Here is a 21,056-nt window from a genome sequence, read left to right as displayed (position 1 = left end):
ACCGACGAGTAAGCAAGCAGGCCGGAGCACGGAGCACGGAGCACAGAGCGGAGAGGAGAGCCGTGTCGTGCCGTGCCAAGCTAAGCAAAGCGAAGCGAGCTCCCCCTCCTCCTTCTCGAGGGACGTCGTGGGACGCAGGTCACGGGACACGGGCCACGGACACAGAGTCGAGGAGCTGTGGTTGCCCCCGCCTTACCTTCAGCTCTGACAGACGCTAACCAGCTCCACCCCAGCACCGCCTGTTCCGTAAGTGTTACGCAGCGCTTAAAGCACAAGTGACTTTTAAAAAGTGACTTTTAAAAAAATGAAGCCACAGCCGTGAATCACAGACTCCAAACACAGGGAGTGCGGGGCGCTGGAGGGGTGAACATAGCGGCAGCGGTTCTATTCAGGAGCCGTCCGCCAACTGCCAACTGTCAACACCCTCCCTCAACCTGAGCCCGCAGAGAGAGAGAGCACTCACAACAGCTCACAGTGGCGGTACTCAACGGCTAACTCAACGGCCAACGGATCAGAGGGTGAGCCCAACCTTGAGCCGGCAGCGCAGCCGGCAGCGCAGCCGGCAGCGCAGCCGGCAGCGCAGCGCAGCATAACACATCATCAGCACCAGGGAGAGCTTCTATCATAACTATCATAACTGCTACAACAACAGACAACAGACCCAGACCCAGCCAGCCTGCCAGACAGCCAGTCCCCCTGTCCCTGCCATTGGGGGGGTGGCTGCGGTGCAGTGCATTACTTTAGTAGGGAAAAGAGTCATACAGTCACACAGTCATACAACCATACAGTCATACAGTGATACAATCAAGAGTCTGGGACTGGGACTGTGCTTCCGCCTGACTCCGCCGCATCTGCCGTGATTATTCCCACTGCCCGTGGCGTTTACTGAAAAGACTGTGTGTACGGTTTACTGGGCCTTTTCCTCCCTCTCGGCTGACATCAGCCTCTAGCTACCATGAGATCAGGCAAAGAAAGATGGAGCACTTCTACAGTAGTGAGCAATCGGAAGAAGAAAAACAAGATACTCAAGGCACCCTCCGACAGCCATGAGAAATTAACAAGGCTAACAAAACCTGGTACAAGTCCAGAGGATGAAATTTTAGTTACTCTTGATACCGAAGCAGAGGGTTCAGTGTTAGGTCAAACAGACCCACAAACTCATAACCCACAAAAATCAAAAAAACCTCTCGTCCAACCGAAAATCTTCTCCAAGTTTGCCTTCGTAAAAGACGCTGGGGCAGTGCCAAATCACATGAGCACCACTCAGAAGGGCCTTCCCTCCCCTTTGCTTCCGGAAATAATCATTTTAACAAAACATGATGTCGCAGATCCGGCACGAGCCTTACCACCAGTATCGGCATCGGCGAGTCACCTGGACAACGAAAGCCCATCAAAGCCTTACAAGGACTCAATGCCCAATCCAACTACAGCAGCAAACAGTCTTCAATGCACTGAAAATGATGGAAGCAACCCCAGGTGGCAAATCAAAAGTTTTGAAGGGAACAAGGATGCGAGCGTGACAAGAGACTCAAGAGCAGTTGAGTTCGACGACCAAGTCAAAGAGATATCTCTCAATGAGTACTTAGAACATCCATCGTCTCAAAACTACTCATTCCATTCCACCCCAGCTAAAAAATCAGCGTTGGTGTCCCTCGATCCGGCTTTGGAGCTAAATACTTTACTTCAATCGAGCCATCCTGGTCCAAACACGATCCAGCATGCGACCTGCAAACTCCGCTGCTCTGGAGCCAAACATCTTACCTCAAGCCAGACATTCGGATTCAATTACAATTCAGTACTCGGGGTCAGCACCCGCAAATAGTGCAGTCTCAACCCTCCACTTCCTCACAGGGAGACAGGACGGTTGCAACATAACCAACGATCGAGAAAAAGGTGTAGGTTGTTGTTATATTTTCCCCTGTCCCCAGCGTGCATCTCGTGCTGCGCTCGAGCTGCCCGCTTACATTACGTGGCCAGTGTTCTATTCTAACGGCGGTTATTGCCCGTTGGATCCCGGTCCTGTTGGTCGGGTCTTTCTGCGCTCTACCTGAATAAACTCCTTCACTGAGTTAACATCCTGTGTGACTTCGTCATTACCTTTTACAACATTTTGGCGACTTGTGATCGAGGACGAAGACAGGAGAGACAACCGACGACGGACGTCCATGTTAAGGAAGGAAAATAGCGGAAGACCCGACCGAAGGAAAATCCCCGCGATCCAGTGAGAGAGATCGCTCAAAGTGTTGAAAATACCGTAAGCCTCATTTAAAGGTATGTGAAAAAATAACTCACCGGGGAAGAATACAGCTTTGGGTGAAGCGTGACGGAGCAGTAACTTTAAGCTCTTAGCCCGTCAACGCAAGCAACAGCGCCCCATTGTCGTCGTGGTTAAGAGGGAAATCACTTGCTGAAGCGAAAGGCAGCATTGGTGAGCCCCACCACTGGGACCAATTAAAAGGGCAACGCGCTCAAGGAGGTGGAGCACATATAACAAATTAAAAAAGATAGCGCACTCGAGATGAAGTGCATTTAAAACCAGCACAAAGAAGTGGAGTACTTTGGCTAACTGGAAAGGATAGCGCACTCGCGGTGAAGTGCATTTAGAACCAACACAGACAACTATTTGAAACGACATTTGCAAAATACAGACAACAGTGACACACTCACTTTAAAATACAGTGTGTCATATATTTGCGGGTTGAAACAACAGTGACACACACACTTATACGAAAGATCGCATGAAATCCAGACAACAGTGACACACTCACTTTAAAACACAGTGTGTCATACACATTACCAATCAAAACTGCAGTGGCACACACACTTATATGGGGGTAACATCTACCATTTAGTGTGTAAATTGTTTATCTTGCTGTAACCTGAGTTTAGCCATGAATGTAAGCAATACCATCCAAGCCCCCGTCCCTTTCTTGAGTGCCCCGGGTGAGCCATCCATGGAATGGGATGATTGGTGTGAAGCATTTGAAAATTACATCATAGCCCTAGATGGCACAAAGTTTTCTGCCATCAGGAAAAAGGCTTTGTTACTGGGTGCCTTAGGGAAGGAGGGGCAAAGAATTTTCAAATATTTACCGAATCCCCCCTTAGATATTGATGATGTATATAAGGATGCTTTGTTTAGATTGTACACTAGATTTGCAAAACAAGAAAATGTTGTAATGCGCAGACATAAGTTTTACACTGCTCCCCAAAGAGAAAATGAGACAATTGATGAATTTGTGTCTAGGTTGAGGGAGCTTTCCGTGAAGTGCCAATTTGGCAATATTCAGGATGAAATGATCCGTGATCAGTTAATTGTGCAGTGTCTGAGCAAAAAAACACAAGAAAAGCTATGGGCAGCTAAGAACCCCACTCTCACAGAGGCAATTACAATTGCAAAGGTTGCTGAGGAGAGCGACAGATGTATGAAGGAGCTTAAAAGAATACAACATGGGCATGCCAGCGGGCAAGATGTTGCAGTCCTGCAAACAGATAGTTCAGAGAGCATTAACCTACTACAAGGGAGACAGACAAATAGAGGGGGGAAGGCTACAACCTCGTTTAATAAGGGTGGGCAACCAAACAAATTCAGACAAGTCACGCGCTCATGCAACAGGTGTGGTAGCCCTTTTCACTTGGCTGACTCAAAAAAATTGTACAGCTTTGTCCAGAGATTGTTTGAAGTGTGGAAAGAAAGGACATTATGCACGCATGTGTAGGACAAATAGTTCAAAAAAGATTGCCATAGTGGAGAGTGAAACCACTGATGATGAGGCGGAGATAATGATGATTTCTGCTGGGAGCCAGGAATTGATGGAAGGTGTTATTTTGTCTCGCCCAAAAGCAGACTTTGAATTAAATGGGTGTGTAATAAATTTGATGGTGGATACTGGGTCATTATACACAATTATTCCAAAGAGTTTGTTTAACTCCTCTTGTAAAGAGTCGACTCTTGTCAAATCCGACATCACCTTGAGAGGTTATCAAGGGGTGAGCATCGGTGTCCTTGGGTTCTTTGAGGCCACCATTAAATTTAAAGGAAGAATTACCCGAGGGAAGGTTTATGTATCACCACACGGCCCTGCTATATTGGGATGGTTACATCAGTACGAGTTAAACATAAGGGTGAACCCGAGAGCAGACCCACCTGTGATGTGTATAGATAGTGACAACGAGTGTAATAGTGTTCATGGAGACTTAGAGGCTATTCTTAAAAGGCATGAGAGCATCTTCAGTGAGAAATTGGGGGAAGCTGTTGGCTATCAGCATATTATCAAAACAAAGAGGTGTGTTGCACCTGTAAAACACACTGCGAGGAAAATACCTACCCTTGCGTGCCATCATGAGAAAAGGAAAAGGTTTTACATGGGGAGCTGACCAAAAGAACGCCTTTTTAATAATCAAACAAAATATTGTGGATGCTAACATTCTCTCAAGTTTTGTACAGTCATTTCACACCATTCTCACTGTAGACGCAAGTTCGGTTGGGATCGGAGCTGTCCTTACACAAAAAGGTAATGGTAGACAGAACACTGTTGCGTTTGCTTCGCGTTCCTTGACTGAGACTGAAAGGAACTACTCGGTCATAGAGCGTGAAGCATTGGCGGCTGCTTGGGCCACTCGGTACTTCCGTGTGTATCTGTGGGGGATCACATTCACACTCAGAACGGACCACAAGCCACTCTTGAAAGTTTTGGCCCCTGGGGGTATTAGGAATTGCTCAGGGCGATTAGCGAGGTTAGCTGTCAGCGTCCAAGAGTTTACGTGCAATGTGGAATATCTACCTGGTTGGTGCAACAGTGTTGCTGATTGTTTATCGAGGTTGCCTGACACTAAGGTACTACCTAGAGAGTTGGTGACTGAGAGTGTGGTCGCGTTTTTAGATGACCTAGAGAGTGACTTACCTTCTTCCATATCCAAGGCAGAATGGATGCAGGAAATGAAAAAGGATCTTGTGATGGAAAGTTTGATCAGGATGTGCAAGGAGGGTGTATCTAGGCAAAGTACGGTCTCACCCGCCCTTAGGCCCTACGTACAGTTACAGGATGAAATTTCTTTACTGACTGAGTTCATCCTTGTGCGGGGTGAGAAATACATACCACCTGTTTCCCTTAGACCCCGTATCATTGCTTTGGCGCATGAGGGCCACCTAGGACAGACCCTTACTGGCAAACGTGTTAAGGCTGACTTTTGGTGGCCGGGAGTTGATGTACAGGTGAAGAGTTGGGTTGAGCAATGTCAGTCATGCAAAGAGTCGGAAAAGAGGCTACAGGTCCGTGCCAATAAGGGTACTACGGGACAGATCGTCTCGGACGATGGTGCGTGGCAGAAGGTCTGTGTTGACTTCATAGGACCTTTTCATGACCTGCTGGATTCAGAGAGGTTTGCTTTGGTGCTAGTGGACTCGACTTCAAGGTGGGTGGAGGTTGCCTTTATGAAGAGCATCACTGCTGAATCCACGGTTAAGGTTCTAGATGAAATATTTAGGCGTGAAGGGATCCCTTCGGTAGTTTTAACAGACAATGGCACACAACTTACCTCGGCAATCATGGAGAACTATTTTGTGTTTTTGGGTTTAAAGCACCTGCGCACGTCACTCTACAACCCTCAAGGGAACGGATTGTGCGAGAGGGTGAACAGACTTGTAAAAGGCACTATGCAACTTGCCTTGGCCGCTGGTCGGTCTGTGCAGAAGGAGATTAAAGAAATGTTGTGGGCATACCGTACAACTGTTCATAGTAACATGTCTAGTACACCTTTTGAACTCATGAGAGGGAGGCCTGCGGGTATGAAATTGATTCCCACTTGGCTACATGGGAAAGTAGAGAAAGATAGTCACTGTAAGTCAAGGAATTGTGCCCCCACTAACATTGCTGAAGGGGATTTGGTAAAGGTAAAACCTGGCGGGAATCAGAGTATGTTTAACAAGTTTAGAGGACCTTACCAGGTGAAGTCTGTGGCGGGTAATTACGTTAGGCTGCAGAATGGGCAAACTTGGAATTTGCGCAGGGTAGCACTTTACCAGAAAAGGGCCAAGCCAACCACTCATGTGCCTGTCACCAAAAAGGTTATTGTTGAAGAGGCTTGCAGACCAATTTGCAAAAGAGTTGCTCCTGCTTACTTAAAAGATTTTGTGTAAATTTTGCTCATCCAAGGAAGGGTGTGGGGTTACATAGCTTTATGTTACTTGAAAAGCTTATGTTCTGAGCAGTGCCATTTACAATGCTATTTACATGGTCATGGCTTAATTGTTTCTTTTGTTCTTAAACTGAAAACTACGTGTTATAAGCAATATCTTCATTTTGTGTTCTGCTGTGTTTTTGCTTAATTTACTTTAAGGTGCTTTCCCTTTCCACTGTTTAAGGAAAGGAGATGTGTTATATTTTCCCCTGTCCCCAGCGTGCATCTCGTGCTGCGCTCGAGCTGCCCGCTTACATTACGTGGCCAGTGTTCTATTCTAACGGCGGTTATTGCCCGTTGGATCCCGGTCCTGTTGGTCGGGTCTTTCTGCGCTCTACCTGAATAAACTCCTTCACTGAGTTAACATCCTGTGTGACTTCGTCATTACCTTTTACAACAGTTGTACTCAACAACCATCCACAGATCAAACCTCAACAACTAATATAAACGTCAACAGGGCTCAAACCAAAATCAACTCTCCAGAAAATAACTCTATTAACAAACAGCAGGCTCGGCACACAGGGACAGTTGGAACCAACTCATTCTCCCTGACAACTGAAGAATGGGAGAAAATGGTGGACACATATGCCCAGGGAAAAGGTGCTGTGTCACTTCATGACATAGAAAGTAAAACGGAAGATTCCCCAAAGGCTCTAAACACAGAAGAGAGTGGTCTCTGGGCATCACTGCTAAACACCATGAACCTCGCGACAAAAGCAATGGAATACCATTCGGACAAGATGGACATCCAACTAAATCTGCTAACCTGCTTAACCACCCATGTCATTAACATCGACACCAAGTTATTAGATTTGAACGAGCTGATCAAAAGAGTCCAATCAAAAACCACAATTAACCCGCCAAGCTGCACATGTTACTCAATCATTGATAAATTATCCTCCTTACCAGACGTAATGAGTGAGCTCCTAACAGACATAAAGTCTGTAAATAACTCCAACAGAGCAGCATGGGCAGCAGCAAGCGACGAGAGAAAAAACCCAGACTACGAAGCAAAGAAAAAATTCCAGCCGGTGATTATTCCCAACATCACAATGGACTCAAACAATCCACTTGACTACCCTAAGGAATCGAACGAACAGAACTTACAACAAACGGGAGGCACACCCAAGCTCCGGCAAGAAGAAAAGCAGCAGAGCACGACCAGAGAGCCGCCAGCTATCGTCGAAAGCGGGGAACATATGTGTAATAAACAACAGTCAGCAAAACAAAGAAGGAAAAGGAAGAGAAAGGGAGAAACAAGATAGGCTCTATAAAAACCTACTTCCTACAAGCAAATAAATCGGTGTCAGAATCAGAGAAGAAACAAGGAAGAACTAAGGATGAACCAAGCCAAAGGTCTAGGGAGAGCCCCTCACCCGCCCCTGCTCTTATGGGCCCAGAGGCAATGTCTGCCAAGAACAAACCTACAGAAGCTGAATTTATAAGGGGATCAGAAGAAGAAGGTCGAAAACAAGATGATTCGGGGGCGGTAAGCAACAGTGCAAAAAAAAACTTTTGCTCCAAGACAAGGGGGCTACAAATTGCGGACAACTTGGTCGCTCAATCAACTGGAGGCACTAACCCTTGTGATCCCGCCATCTGCATGGCCTCAACAGCAAGGAAAAAAGAACCCAATGTAATTTTTGATAAGGAATCACTGACCCGGAGAGAGCGAGTCCCAGGATCAACTCAAAGTACAGTCCTCGAACCAATACCTGGACAAACTCAGGAGAACAACAAGTATGAACCTCGTGACCCAATTGCCAACTCGGGTTCGCCGACCCAGAGAGAGCAAGGCTCTCAAGACTACAGCAATTGCAAGAGCACAGAACGGTTATCAAATACTGAACAGTGGCAGGAGGCTACCACCCACAAAGAGCACAAAATAATACTCTTCATTCCCGATTACAGATCCAAAGGCCGCGAGGACATTTTAAACCGTAGGAACATCCTACGAGTCCTGAACTCGATTACATCTCTAGGTATGCTAACTACCCAAGATTTGGAGGCTGTCGAATTTATCACGTTCAAACATCTATCAGAGCAGGAAATAACTAAAACAATCTGGAACTCAGGAGAATTGGCGAAAAAAATCTTAAGAGAGGAAAATCAACTAAAAGCGTGGGGGATTCGAATCAAACCGTACCTCAACCCCGGCTACCCAGTTCCATTACTCCGCAATCTCCAAGAAAATGTTAACTCGACTCTGAACAAACGCCGCCCAGATATACCCAAAAAATCTATACTGAGAGGAGCACGCGGAAGCTCAGACGAACGAAAGGCCGGTGTATCCCCTCCGCAAAAAATCAATGGTCTTCCGACCCCAAATCAAGAATGGGACTGGATCGCAAAAACAAATAACACCAGACAGTCCAGCCAATGACAATCTGTAGAGCGAATCAGAGTCCCCTCAAATACAAATCGGCCGCTAAAATTGTGTTCTTGGAATATAAACAGACTAGGAGCAAAAATCACCAATAAGGATCTATTGCTATATTTTCAGCAGTATGACTTAATCTTGTTACAAGAAACCTGGTCAGCAGAACCGTTCCATCTTCAGGGCTTTAAAACATTCCACCTCCCAGCAAGGAGAACCTCAAAATTCGGACATGAGAAAGGTGGCCTAACGACATACACCTCGATACAAACAATAAACTATGCAAAAGAACTGCTAAATAAAAACACTTCGGGAACTGAAAACGGGATCTCTGCAGTTCAGCTGGAAATATCAATACCGGGAACCAACAGGCAAGAACTAATCCTGGTCAATACCTATCTGCACCCAAAGGGGAAAAAAAACGGCGCTACTGCCCTGGTGGCAGAACTGAACAAATTAATAACGAAAGCGGAAACTTCGAACTTTATTGTCTCAGGAGATTTCAACATGTTCCTTTCGAAGTCATCAGGAAAGAATCATCCAATGGAAGATTATTTGCATGTCAGGGGGAACCCACCTCTGGAAGTGTGCCCCTGGGGCAAACCAACAAATGTATCAAAAAGCCTAATAGAAGACTTAACTAATCTGGGCCTGATTTCGATAAATGGGCGATCGCCGGGGGATCGTCCCCAAGCAGCAACTTTCAATAACTCGATCTCCTGCTCGGCGATCGACTACACCTTCTTATCTTTCTCACTGTTCACATTAGTACAAGACTTTAAAATTGGCATATCCGACTGCAGCGACCACCTCCCGCAAGAACTGACACTGAGGGCACAAGGGACAGTGCTAACATTTCCAACAAATGGCCCAAAGCTATCGACCTCAGTAAAACGCAATAGAATCAAGTGCAATACTAGTGACCCTGATCGATTAGTGAAAGAAGCGAAGATGTGCTGGGAAAGTGTCACAGCGCTGAACGATAACAAAATATTCGCCTGGGAGTCCTTCCTGAAATCCTTTGGCCTAAAGAATACCAAGTCCAACCTCTTTAAAGAAACCGACGTACGGACAAGCCAAAAAATATCGCCCCGCCCGACAAGTAACCTAAAAAATTATCCTCAGTCCTCTCTAACTCCCAATTTAAGGGCAATAAAAACAGCCATTAACAGAAGCTGCGGAAAGATGGGAGTGACAACGACTCAGTGACCAAACTGAGATCACTAAAGTGTAAAAAGAACAAAATCCTGTGGCGAATCAAGCAGGAAGCCACGGAAAAAACTTGAGCGAAACTGCTCTATGATTAAAAAAACAATAACAGTGCAAGATTCTGGAAAACTGTTAATAAAATAGATAATCCGAACGCCCCTGGAGTGAACTCCCACATCACAGAGGTCACATGGGTAAATTATCTGTTCAAACACTTTAACGGCGAAGTGTCAGGCACTGGCCACCGAAATCCAGAGTTCTGCCAGGCGATCGTGACGGCCTTAAAGCGTCCACTTGAGGAGACCAACTTCCCAGGTTCGATTGAGCAGTTGAAGGGACGCATTGCAAAAGGACGGAAGGAGGGAGCCCCAGGACCAAATGGAATCCCTCCCATCATCTATAAGCAAGATCCAACCTACTGGGCCGAACAACTGCTCCCGCTTTTCGTAGAAACCTGGAAGGCCGAACAATTTCCGTCCTCCTGGAAGGGTTCAATAATAGCACCAATTTACATAAAAGGCAATAAGAACGAGGCCAAGAATTACAGGCTCATAGCCCTTATAGATACAGACGCCAAATATTTTTCGGGGCTACTCTTGGAAGAACTTACCTCCTGGGCATCAAATAAAAAATTAATCCCTATCAATCAGACTGGATTCCAAAAAAATCTAGGGACCTCGACAAACATTCTAGCCCTCTCCCTGCTGATAGATGCTACAATCAAACATAAAAAACCATTATATGTGTGCTATATCGATTTCTCAGCCGCATTTGATAGTATTGACAGAGGGAAATTGTGGGCAAAACTCTCAAAGTGGGAGGTGGATCCCAAATTGCTGAATCTATTGATCTTACTGCATTCAGATACCTGGATCCAAATGAAACTGGGGGCCGGCAACTGTCTATCAACAGAAATTCCGAGGGTTGAAGCAGGGGTGTGTCCTCGCACCGACCCTGTTCAACCTTTTTATGTCTGACCTTTCCAAAGATCTGGACAATTGCAACCATCATGCCCCAAAGTTAGGGGGTCTTACATTGTCGAACTTATTATATGCGGACGATCTGATACTAATCAGCCACACCCCAGTAGGCCTGCAACACCTTATTAACACAACAAGCACATTTTCCGAAAACAATGGCTTAAATATAAATACGGAAAAATCGAAGGTGATGGTATTTAATCAAAAATCAAAAAGCAAGCATTTCAATGGTCTCTGCACGACATTAAAATGGAAACAGTTAAAGAATACAAATATCGGGGGATCATTTTTGACTCTGATGAAGCAAGGTGAAGAACAAGATTTTGTTCAAACTTGTGAAGTTAATCTCCCATAACAATAATTAAATTAATAAGCTTGTGGTGAATTTACTAATCAACTTAGTTTAAGAATACAATCATCAATACACGTGGGATAAACTAATGTGGTTTATGTTGCAAATGCAAAAGAAAAAAATAATAAATTTACCTTGTCTATTGTCTTTGTCAGTATTAAATGCGGCTGTTTAACTAATGGCATGTGCTTATTTTGTGTGCTTATGTTATGTCTTTCTGTGACAAAATCTCAAGGAGTTTGTGTACTTCCTAAAGGAGAGGTAAATATAATGGGGACGCATTTTAACTTGGCACGGAAATACATTCGCTCTGACCTGATCTTCACCGGCTCCTTTTTCCATCAACGCCCACACCTCGCAGCGCACAGTGAGGCGTGGGGGCAAACCAGGGAGACCTTCCAGCTGCAGGGCGGTTCCGGGTGAGAGGCGCTAGCGGGGCTGCGAGCGTGCAGGGACTCCAGGAACCAGGAGTCCCTGCGAGACCGAACTCCACCTTCCGGTCCGCTCTCCCTGCTGGCCCGCCCACCGCCCTACCGAGGACTCAAAACCTTCCCTCGCTATCTCACCAGCGGGACGCATTTTAACTTGGCACGGAAATACATTAGCTCTGACCTGATCTTCACCGGATCCTTTTTCCATCAACACCCACACCTCGCCGCACCCGCTTCGCGGGTGCCGCAGCGCACAGTGAGGCATGGGGGCAAACCAGGGAGACCTTCCAGCTGCAGGGCGGTTCCGGGTGAGAGGCGCTAGCGGGGCTGCAAGCGTGCAGGGACTCCAGGAACCAGGAGTCCCTGCGAGACCGAACTCCACCTTCCGGTCCGCTCTCCCTGCTGGCCCGCCCACCGCCCTACCGAGGACTCAAAACCTTCCCTCGCTATCTCACCAGCGGGACGCATTTTAACTTGGCACGGAAATACATTCGCTCTGACCTGATCTTCACCGGCTCCTTTTTCCATCAACGCCCACACCTCGCCGCACCCGCTTCGTGGGTGCCGCAGCGCACAGTGAGGCATGGGGGCAAACCAGGGAGACCTTCCAGCTGCAGGGCGGTTCCGGGTGAGAGGCGCTAGCGGGGCTGCGAGCGTGCAGGGACTCCAGGAACCAGGAATCCCTGCGAGACCGAACTCCACCTTCCGGTCCGCTCTCCCTGCTGGCCCGCCCACCGCCCTACCGAGGACTCAAAACCTTCCCTCGCTATCTCACCAGCGGGACGCATTTTAGCTTGGCACGGAAATACATTCGCTCTGACCTGATCTTCACCGGCTCCTTTTTCCATCAACGCCCACACCTCGCCGCACCCGCTTCGCGGGTGCCGCAGCGCACAGTGAGGCGTGGGGGCAAACCAGGGAGACCTTCCAGCTGCAGGGTGGTTCCGGGTGAGAGGCGCTAGCGGGGCTGCGAGCGTGCAGGGACTCCAGGAACCAGGAGTCCCTGCGAGACCAAACTCCACCTTCCGGTCCGCTCTCCCTGCTGGCCCGCCCACCGCCCTCCACGCCCCCTATATCTGATTACAACTTTCCCGCAGCGCGGGACGCAGCCCGGGGAAAGACCGGGCAAAGAGCGGGCCGTTTTAGGCCGTTCGAGGCCGGACAGAGCCGGGCCGGGCCACCCCCCTAATATCTAGCCCATTAATCTCTCCGAAAAGATATCCACCAGTATAATAATGTCTCCAAGGGGAACTAGAAGTAAGACTGCAGTAAAAAAAAGGACAACTAACTGGCCCCCTAGATAGCTTCATTATAAAGGCAAACACTTTCATAGATCAGAGTATATCTCTCATGGAGCGGAGAGTATCCCAAGACATTCTGGAGGCCCGACGATCCTCACTGGGACAACTAGCAACTGCCAGAACGCCTGCCAAAACGCTTGCTGCAACCAAAGGTCAAAGGCATAGCGAGGGTGGGATTAACAACAGACAGAGCCTCCCAAATATAGTTGATTTATCGGTGTCACAACTCTCAGAATCCCATATAATAGCCGACTCCGACCTAGAAAAACCCCCCGATTTAAACTTACACCCTACCCCAGAAGAGGTAAGACAGGCAAGAGGGAGGAGAGAGGGAGCCATAAAAAAGAGAAAAAACCACGTAGTTACAAACGAAACACCAATGAGTAAACAAACTACACCTGGAACAGAGGAAATAGGAAACATATTTAGTCCCTCCATGCTGGCAAACCAGAGTAGGCACACTGTTAGTATACACCATGATGCTTCATTCGCGACGAATATAGTAGTAGAACCTGAGGGCTCACCATCAAATGAAGTTGATAGTAACTGCAATCTAGATCTGCTGGGAAAAATCGAAATGCTTCTACCTCACTCTCTTTTACCCATCCGCGACACCCTAGCAAAATTAGAAAAAGCCGTAGCCGAACTTACAGCGTCGGTGAAAATCAATCCTTCAACTCACGCACAAGCTTCACAAAAAGCACACAAACCGGGGGTCCCAAAACCGGTAAATAAAATCCCAACGGCCCAAGTAAATACTTTGATAGCTGTGCCCACCACAGCCCCGAAATCTATAGCCACAATACCAACAAAGAACAAACCACCAGACCCTGTGGTCTCAACAATCCCGTCAGGAACAAATAGTACCCCCTGTAATGGCATTATCACAGCCACTAACAATAAACATCCACTAACCAAACAATCTCAGATACACCGACCGAGGGAAAGACAACAACAGGGCGAATCACGACCTGTAACACGGCCAGTAACACTGCCTCCAGAAGCGAGTCCCTTCGTCGCTATATTGACTGGCGTTCCAGAGCTGACAGACCAAAAATTTGAACCAAATTGGTCACTAAAAAACAAGACACAGCATTGGCTCAGCATAAATCGTCCGCCACCACCCCCCTATTGTTCCACTAGAATTCTGATGATCAGAAGAGCCCCCTGGGTCGACCATGGTAGAAAAACAATACATGGGGACTGCGTCCTAATTACCTTCGAGGACCCCAGAATAGTGGAACATATTTGCTCAGAAGATGACTACACTTCAAACGGGGGGTAGGATTAAAACGCCTTGCCTTCTTTTACCCACCCACATCCCAGGATGGTCCCTCGCAAACAGAGGGACCCTGGTACACAGTAGGTCCTCGTCATCGAGGAAGAGAAAGGGAAGAATGGAGAGGGCAAGAACAGTGGAGAAAATATAGAGAACCCCCACGCTGGGACAGTTGGAACGGTCTACCATTAGCAAATATGTATAGTGGTCTAGAGTGTGTCGACTGACCACCACAGCCCGGAGAACAGACACCTAAAACTCCATCTATCCCGCCAGCTCCACCTAACCCCTTAACCCCTGAAGATCTACCTATTCTGAATAAATTACAAACAGTAACAGCCCCCAACGTGGATCGGCCAACTTTGGGCGTGATCTCCTGGAACATCGCGGGATTACGACCAAAGCTGGAGGATGGAACCATCATGCACCATAGACACAGACACCAAATAGTCTGTCTGCAGGAGACATGGTCACAATCAGAACTCCATCTGCAGGGTTATAAGACATACTTTTCCCCTGCACTTAGGGGACAAAAGGGTAGACCAAAGGGAGGACTAAATATATACATAGCTAATACCGTCCAAAACACGAAAATAAAAATCATCGAACTAGAGCCAAACTTCCAGATTATAGGCCTCTCTTTGCCTAAAAATGAGTTAGTAGTCCTCGTTAATTTTTATAATAATCTTGAGGAAATACAGCTCCAGAGAGTTTTAGCCCACCTTTACGAAAAATTAACTTCCCTCAGGCAAAAACAAGGAGCAAGGGGTGCACTGTCTATAATCTGGGCAGGAGACTTCAATCTTCACCAATGCACCTACCCAGAACAGAAATGTCCTGGCATGGTGACAGAAGAAGGAGGTTTCCTCACCCATTTTTCCCACAATAATATGGGTGGTATAATGAATGATCTCCTATCAGATTTGGACCTACAAATAGCAAATACTCCGGATCATAGAACTAGCTTATTAGAACCGACTTTCATAGGAAGAGGTTTTAGCACTACGGTTGATTATTTTATAATATCAGCCAGCCTACAACCAAAAGTAAACAGCTTTGAAGTCTTACCAAACACCCAGAGTGATCACGCTATTCTGAAACTGGAATTGACTACAAATTACCAGCAATCTCTCCCTTTGATGATAGCTAGTGCACTGACCCAGGGCAATATGAACTTGGGCCAACTGAATGGGTACTCAATAAAATGGGGGAAAATAAACCCAGAGGAAATCACCAAAGACTTGATACAATCAGTGTACCCCCAAATTAAGAAATGCTTAGATATACGGACAGAAGATGAGCAACTACTAGATAACTTCGCCCAAATAATGGAAAAAGCAAAGTCCCTACTAACAGCAAAACATAAAACCGGATTATCACGCCCAAATGGATGGTTTAATCAAGAATGCACTCAGGCTCACTCAAAACTGAAAGTGGCATTAAACAAAGATGAAAGGGATCCTCATACTATATCTGCTTTAACAAAGGAATATCTCATAGCCAGGAAAAAAAGAAAAGCAGAATTAAAGCAAGCCCTATGGGATGAACTCCACGCTAGTGCACAGGAAAAGAACAGCCAGTCTTTCTGGAGAGTAATCAGAACCCCTTTTTTGGCTGACGACACAAACCCAAAAATTGAAGTCGCGATAGACGAGTCAGAATGGGTATCACATTTCTCAAAAATCTTCCAAAAACCATTCTCTGAGAAAGAAAGTGAAGACGAGAATCAAAAAGCTCCGCTGTACCCTATTCAACTAGACTTTCACATCTCTGAGATCCTTCTGGCCTTGAACTCAAGCAAAAACGGAAAAGCGCCAGGCCCGGATGGAGTCCCGGGGGACCTCTTTAAGTACAACACAGATCTTTGGGCCCCGATCATAACCAGGGTGTGCACGGCAGTAGCAAAGAAAGAAATCTTGGAATCCTGGACAAGGTCCGTTATGGTACCGATATTCAAGAAAGGCAACCGCCAGGACCCCGCTTGCTACCGCCCAATATCATTGTTGGATTCATTGGGAAAGATGGCAGGCAGGGTGATCCTAGAGCGACTTCAGGACTCGGTGGGCGAGAGAGGTACACTATCTGATCTACAATTTGGCTTCAGAGAGGGTTTTGGAACCGTGGAGCAAGCCCTCAACCTCTCTGTGATCCTTGGAAAATACATACACGCCAAAAAAGACAAACTTTATATGGTTTACGTGGATTTATCCGCGGCATTTGACTGTGTTTCCCATACCAAATTGTGGTCCCTCCTAACCCAAATGGGGATAGACCCGCCACTCCTGAATTTCTTAAGGGAAATGTACTCCAAGCCCTCTGCCAGAGTCCGTTTTGGCACAAAGGGAGAGCTGACGACGTCCTTTAGAGTGGAGCATGGAGTCAGACAAGGATGTGTCCTGGCGCCCTTTCTTTTCTCCCTCTATACAAACAACCTGGAGGTTGAATTGTTGAAGGGCACCCGGGACCTCCCAATGGCAAAACAACGCCCGATTCCCGCTCTGCTCTTTGCGGACGACGCTGTCCTCCTGGCACGGACCCCCTGCGAACTCCAAAAGATTCTGGATAGGTATTCTGAGTACATGGGTACCTTAGATCTTCACGTAAACGTGAAAAAGACTTGTGATGACGGCAGGTGCAGGGAGAAAACATCTGAAAAACATTACCCTAAACAAACAAAAAATAGACTCTGCAACAGAATATTGCTATCTGGGAATTACGATAGATAACAAAATATCCTGGAAAAAGGCAGTGGAGGCAAGAAAACACTGCTTCAAAAGAGCGACAGCGGCATTGGTGACATTTTCACAAAAACTGGGAAAGCGACCGCCCGCGGAACTCCTAACGATATATAGGGCCAAATGTATACCAACAGCCCTGTATGGAGCAAGTTTATGGGGTCACACAGACGTCACTTCTTTGCAAATAGCAGAAAACAACTTTTTAAGGTTTCTTCCGATGGCCCCAAAGCGATCCTCAACCTTTGCTTGTCACGCTGAATTAGGTGTTTCACACATTGAGGACCTCGCAAAAATCCAACCGCTACTTTTATGGCACCGGATCTGGTCTTCGGAGAAAAATTACCTTACTAAAGTGATCGTGGCAGACGCGATGTCATTAGATCATGCCCTGAAAATCAAATGGTTAGCCTACATCAGGAACTTTTGCATTGACCTTGGGGCAGAGCAATACTATTCAAACCCTGAAACAATCAGAGAACTTACTAAGAAACAACTGAAAACATTAGCCCTGGGACATCTGGAAAACCTGAGAGTACAATCTGAAGTAGGCAAACCGTCTGTGCAACACGCGATAATGGTCCAAACCACCTTTTTGATTCAGCCTTATTTAAAACTTAATATTGGTATCTTTGATCGCTTCTTATTGACAAGATTCAGACTAAATATGTTCCATAGTCTTGTAGCTTTTCCAACAGCAAATGTGTGGGACTTAAATCCACCCTTATGTCCCTGTGATGAAAAGTCAACACAAACCACCCTCCATACTGTTTTGTTTTGTAAGTTCTATCAGGAACATCGCAAGATCTGGCTATTGACTTTATTAAAATCCTGGGGCCTTAGACAAAGTCGTCCTGCCATGCTGTGCTTACAGCTTTTGGACACCGAAGCGACCTGTTACCATGTTCTCAATTTTTTGAAGTGTATACATAGACACAGAAAAAATCTCTAAAAACAAACTCAGCAAACAATGTATCGTCTTCTTTAGACGAGGAATTTACTGGTACATCTAACTACCTCGCACTTTCTTATATGAATTGTTTTACTAGGTATCAACACGCTTTTATGGATTCCTCTTCATATAATGCATCGTCCCTTTTAGATGTGGAACTTACTGTTGCATGTAATTACCTTGCACTTTTTTAAATGAATTGTTTTACTATGTATCAATATGCTTTTATGGATTTCTAATTTTGAAATTCCGAATAAAGAAAGATTATTATTATTATTATTATAATGCTGCTTGAGTGTGCTTTTGCTAGGTAACATAATTAACAGGATTAATTAGCAAAGGGGGTCGGTAACAGAATGGGTCTCAATTCTTTAATTAATTGATGTCATGTGTTTGTTTAATAATAGTTTCCAAAGTGAGGCCTAAAGGTGGTTCAGAAAACATGGCTGACAGAGCTGCAGACGCAAAAGCTTGTCCAGTGTGAAGACTTTACACATGCGTAGCTGTGAAGATTTTTACTGCCCTATCATCGTTAATTGAAAAAGCAGTTCTTTGGTTGAGTTGAACGTGCTCTCGAAGAAAAGGCTCAAGGACAGAAACTTAAAGTGTCTGCCAAGGTTAGGAAGTAAATGTTCAAAACTCGAGGAAAAGTAACTTTCTTGAGGGAGCTGAAAGATGTGGAAATGAAAGACAATAGGGCTTATGTGAAGCCTGAACTTGGTCAAGAAACGGAGATGACCTAATATTTTATCATGGACTGACACAGGACAGCCAATGAAAAGCTCGGATTTGCTTTAAAGAATGTAAAATGTAGAAAGATTAGCCAGAAAGAAAGGTATAAAACCTGACACTAGGAGCAGGGAAAAAGCTCGCTTCTTTCAAATTCCTGATTGACGTGACATGCTGTTGGACTTTTGGCGCACGTAAGGACAGCAGACTTTAAATGATGTTTCCTTTCTAGGTGGAGTGAGAAATAGACAGGGAATATATTTAGGGAATGGAAACTGTTATCCTATTAATATTTCATGTTTCTGAGCTTGCTTTGAAAATGTCAGTTTATTAATTAATTTCCTTATTAAAATGCTGCTTTATTGATTGCTTATAAAATAAAGATTCTAAAAAGTAAATGCTTGTTCTTTATGAAAAATAAAGTTAATAAAATTAGATTTGAAATGACAAACTGGTCTTGTTTATTCATGATCTAGTTACCATCAGTTGATCCAATCGCCTTGGTGATGTGATTATTAAATAATAACTGTTAAAACCATGGTAAAAATAGATAAACTGCAGTTGTATATAATTTTGTAAATAATATGTGAGAAGTGTTTAGTTAATCATATCACCTGATTCAGTCGCTCAAAAAGTGTCTCATTGGTAGTAGGGGCCTTTATATGTGTTTCATGATTGATGGTGAGTATTGAGGTGATAGGTAGTGTTTTTGAGACAGTTTTTCAAACTGAGCGCTGGATCAATTTCTTGGTAGCAGAGTTCGGTTTCTATGGTAATTAGTATGTTACATGGTAATACATAGGATTGATGTCTAAAACATGTTAAGTTTGTTCAGTTGTTATATGTAGTCGAAAGGTTTTTTCCAGCAGTGTAAAAATTCCTGGTTTATGCCGGCATGAGAAGCGTGACAGGTGAAGTTACACAGTGCATTTGTTCTGTTTCAAAATAGTGGTATCGCCGTATATCACAAGTGTTGTGGACGTACAGCACAAGTTTAGGGATTCTAGGTGTGTAAGGTAGAATGCATAGTGAGGATTGTCTATGAAATTGTAGCTTTCGAGTATAGGGAAATATGTCCTGTTTTAAAACTCACTGTGAAAAGAGTAGTAGAATTTATCTATGCTTGAGTGAAGGGTAAGGAAGCATCGTCTATCTTACTGGCGAGTGAGGATTTCTATTAGTGGGTTAAAGTCCTACTAAAGATTTTATGTATGCATGGATAGGGATTTTTCTGTATGGATGTGCGCAAATGGATTTGTAATATACGATCGAGTTAAACTATGAATTGTCTCTAAGGAGGTGTAAAATATCTCTGTATGTGCATTTAGAGAGAAACGAGTTCGTTATTACCTGCTAGAAGGGTAAAGTAGCCTTACTTTATCGACAAATTTAAATATTCTGTGAAAATAGCGTTGTCTATTTCACGCAAAAAGAATACTTGAATGTTTGAGAAAGCTATCACTTTACCTTAGTGAAACAGACAAATGGTTTGTTTTTTGTGGAGTTATTAACAGAATTCAATTGAAGGATTTGTAAATATGGCGCTTTGAATTTTTTTGTAAAGGAGGTGTTAGTAGGAGTGAGGGACAGAGAAGCTGCAGCGGTAGCATACGTCACAAGTGTCGCGCTGTGATTGGCTAACATACGTCACAGTATTCGCGCACAGATTGGTTCATGTGACTAAGGCAAGCTTACAGCTGATTGGCTCATCCTGAAAAACAGTAATTCTATTGGTTGAGCAAAATAGTGACGAAGCTTAACTTGATTGGCTTGTTGGTGAGTTTCGCGCACGGATTGGTTGGTGTTGCGGAAGAACAAGGAAGTTGTTACGATATTTTCCGAAATAAGGGAAATTGTTTAAAAACATGGATTACTATTACATGAAGGAGAAAAAGAAGCTTTCATGGTTTCAGAAATTGAAAAACAAACTTAAACCTGACAAGAAAATTTTAACGCTGGTGGAAGATTACTTCATAAGTACAAAACACCTGCAGCTTATATGTTGGGTGAATATGGTTATCATACTTGTCTTTGAATTGAGAATTGGATGAAGTATACTGAAAATGATGGTGTATTAGCATGGCCCGAAGATGGATCATTTAACATGGCAGTTTTGAAAAATGTAAGAGAAAAATTTATGAAACTCGTACCAAAGCCTAGACCTACTCAATTTGAAGCTTTAGTTGAATGGGAGGATGAAATGTTTCAATTTCAACGAGAGAGTAGAAGAATATCAAGGAGAACAGGATTAGGTCTTAATAGAGAAACACATGAGGATAGAATGCGTCGATGGAGAATTGCAGACATGTGTGATGGCTTGTACCCAGTGAGATTAATTGATGAGGTAACTGGACAAAAGAGTGCCCAAAAGAAAAATATATTAGTGAAGAAAGTGATTCAGAAGATGCGGTTTTAGAAGAAATTTGTACTAAAAAACCGCCACCTTATCAACCAGTTTGTTCATGGTCTTCTCCAAGTGCCCCTCCAAGAGAAATTATTGATGAGACATCTCCTAAAGCAAATCAGAATTA

This window comes from Lissotriton helveticus, chromosome 6 (genome assembly GCF_964261635.1).
Source record: "Lissotriton helveticus chromosome 6, aLisHel1.1, whole genome shotgun sequence".
Lineage (NCBI taxonomy): Eukaryota > Metazoa > Chordata > Amphibia > Caudata > Salamandridae > Lissotriton > Lissotriton helveticus.
This window is presented reverse-complemented; position numbering follows the sequence as displayed.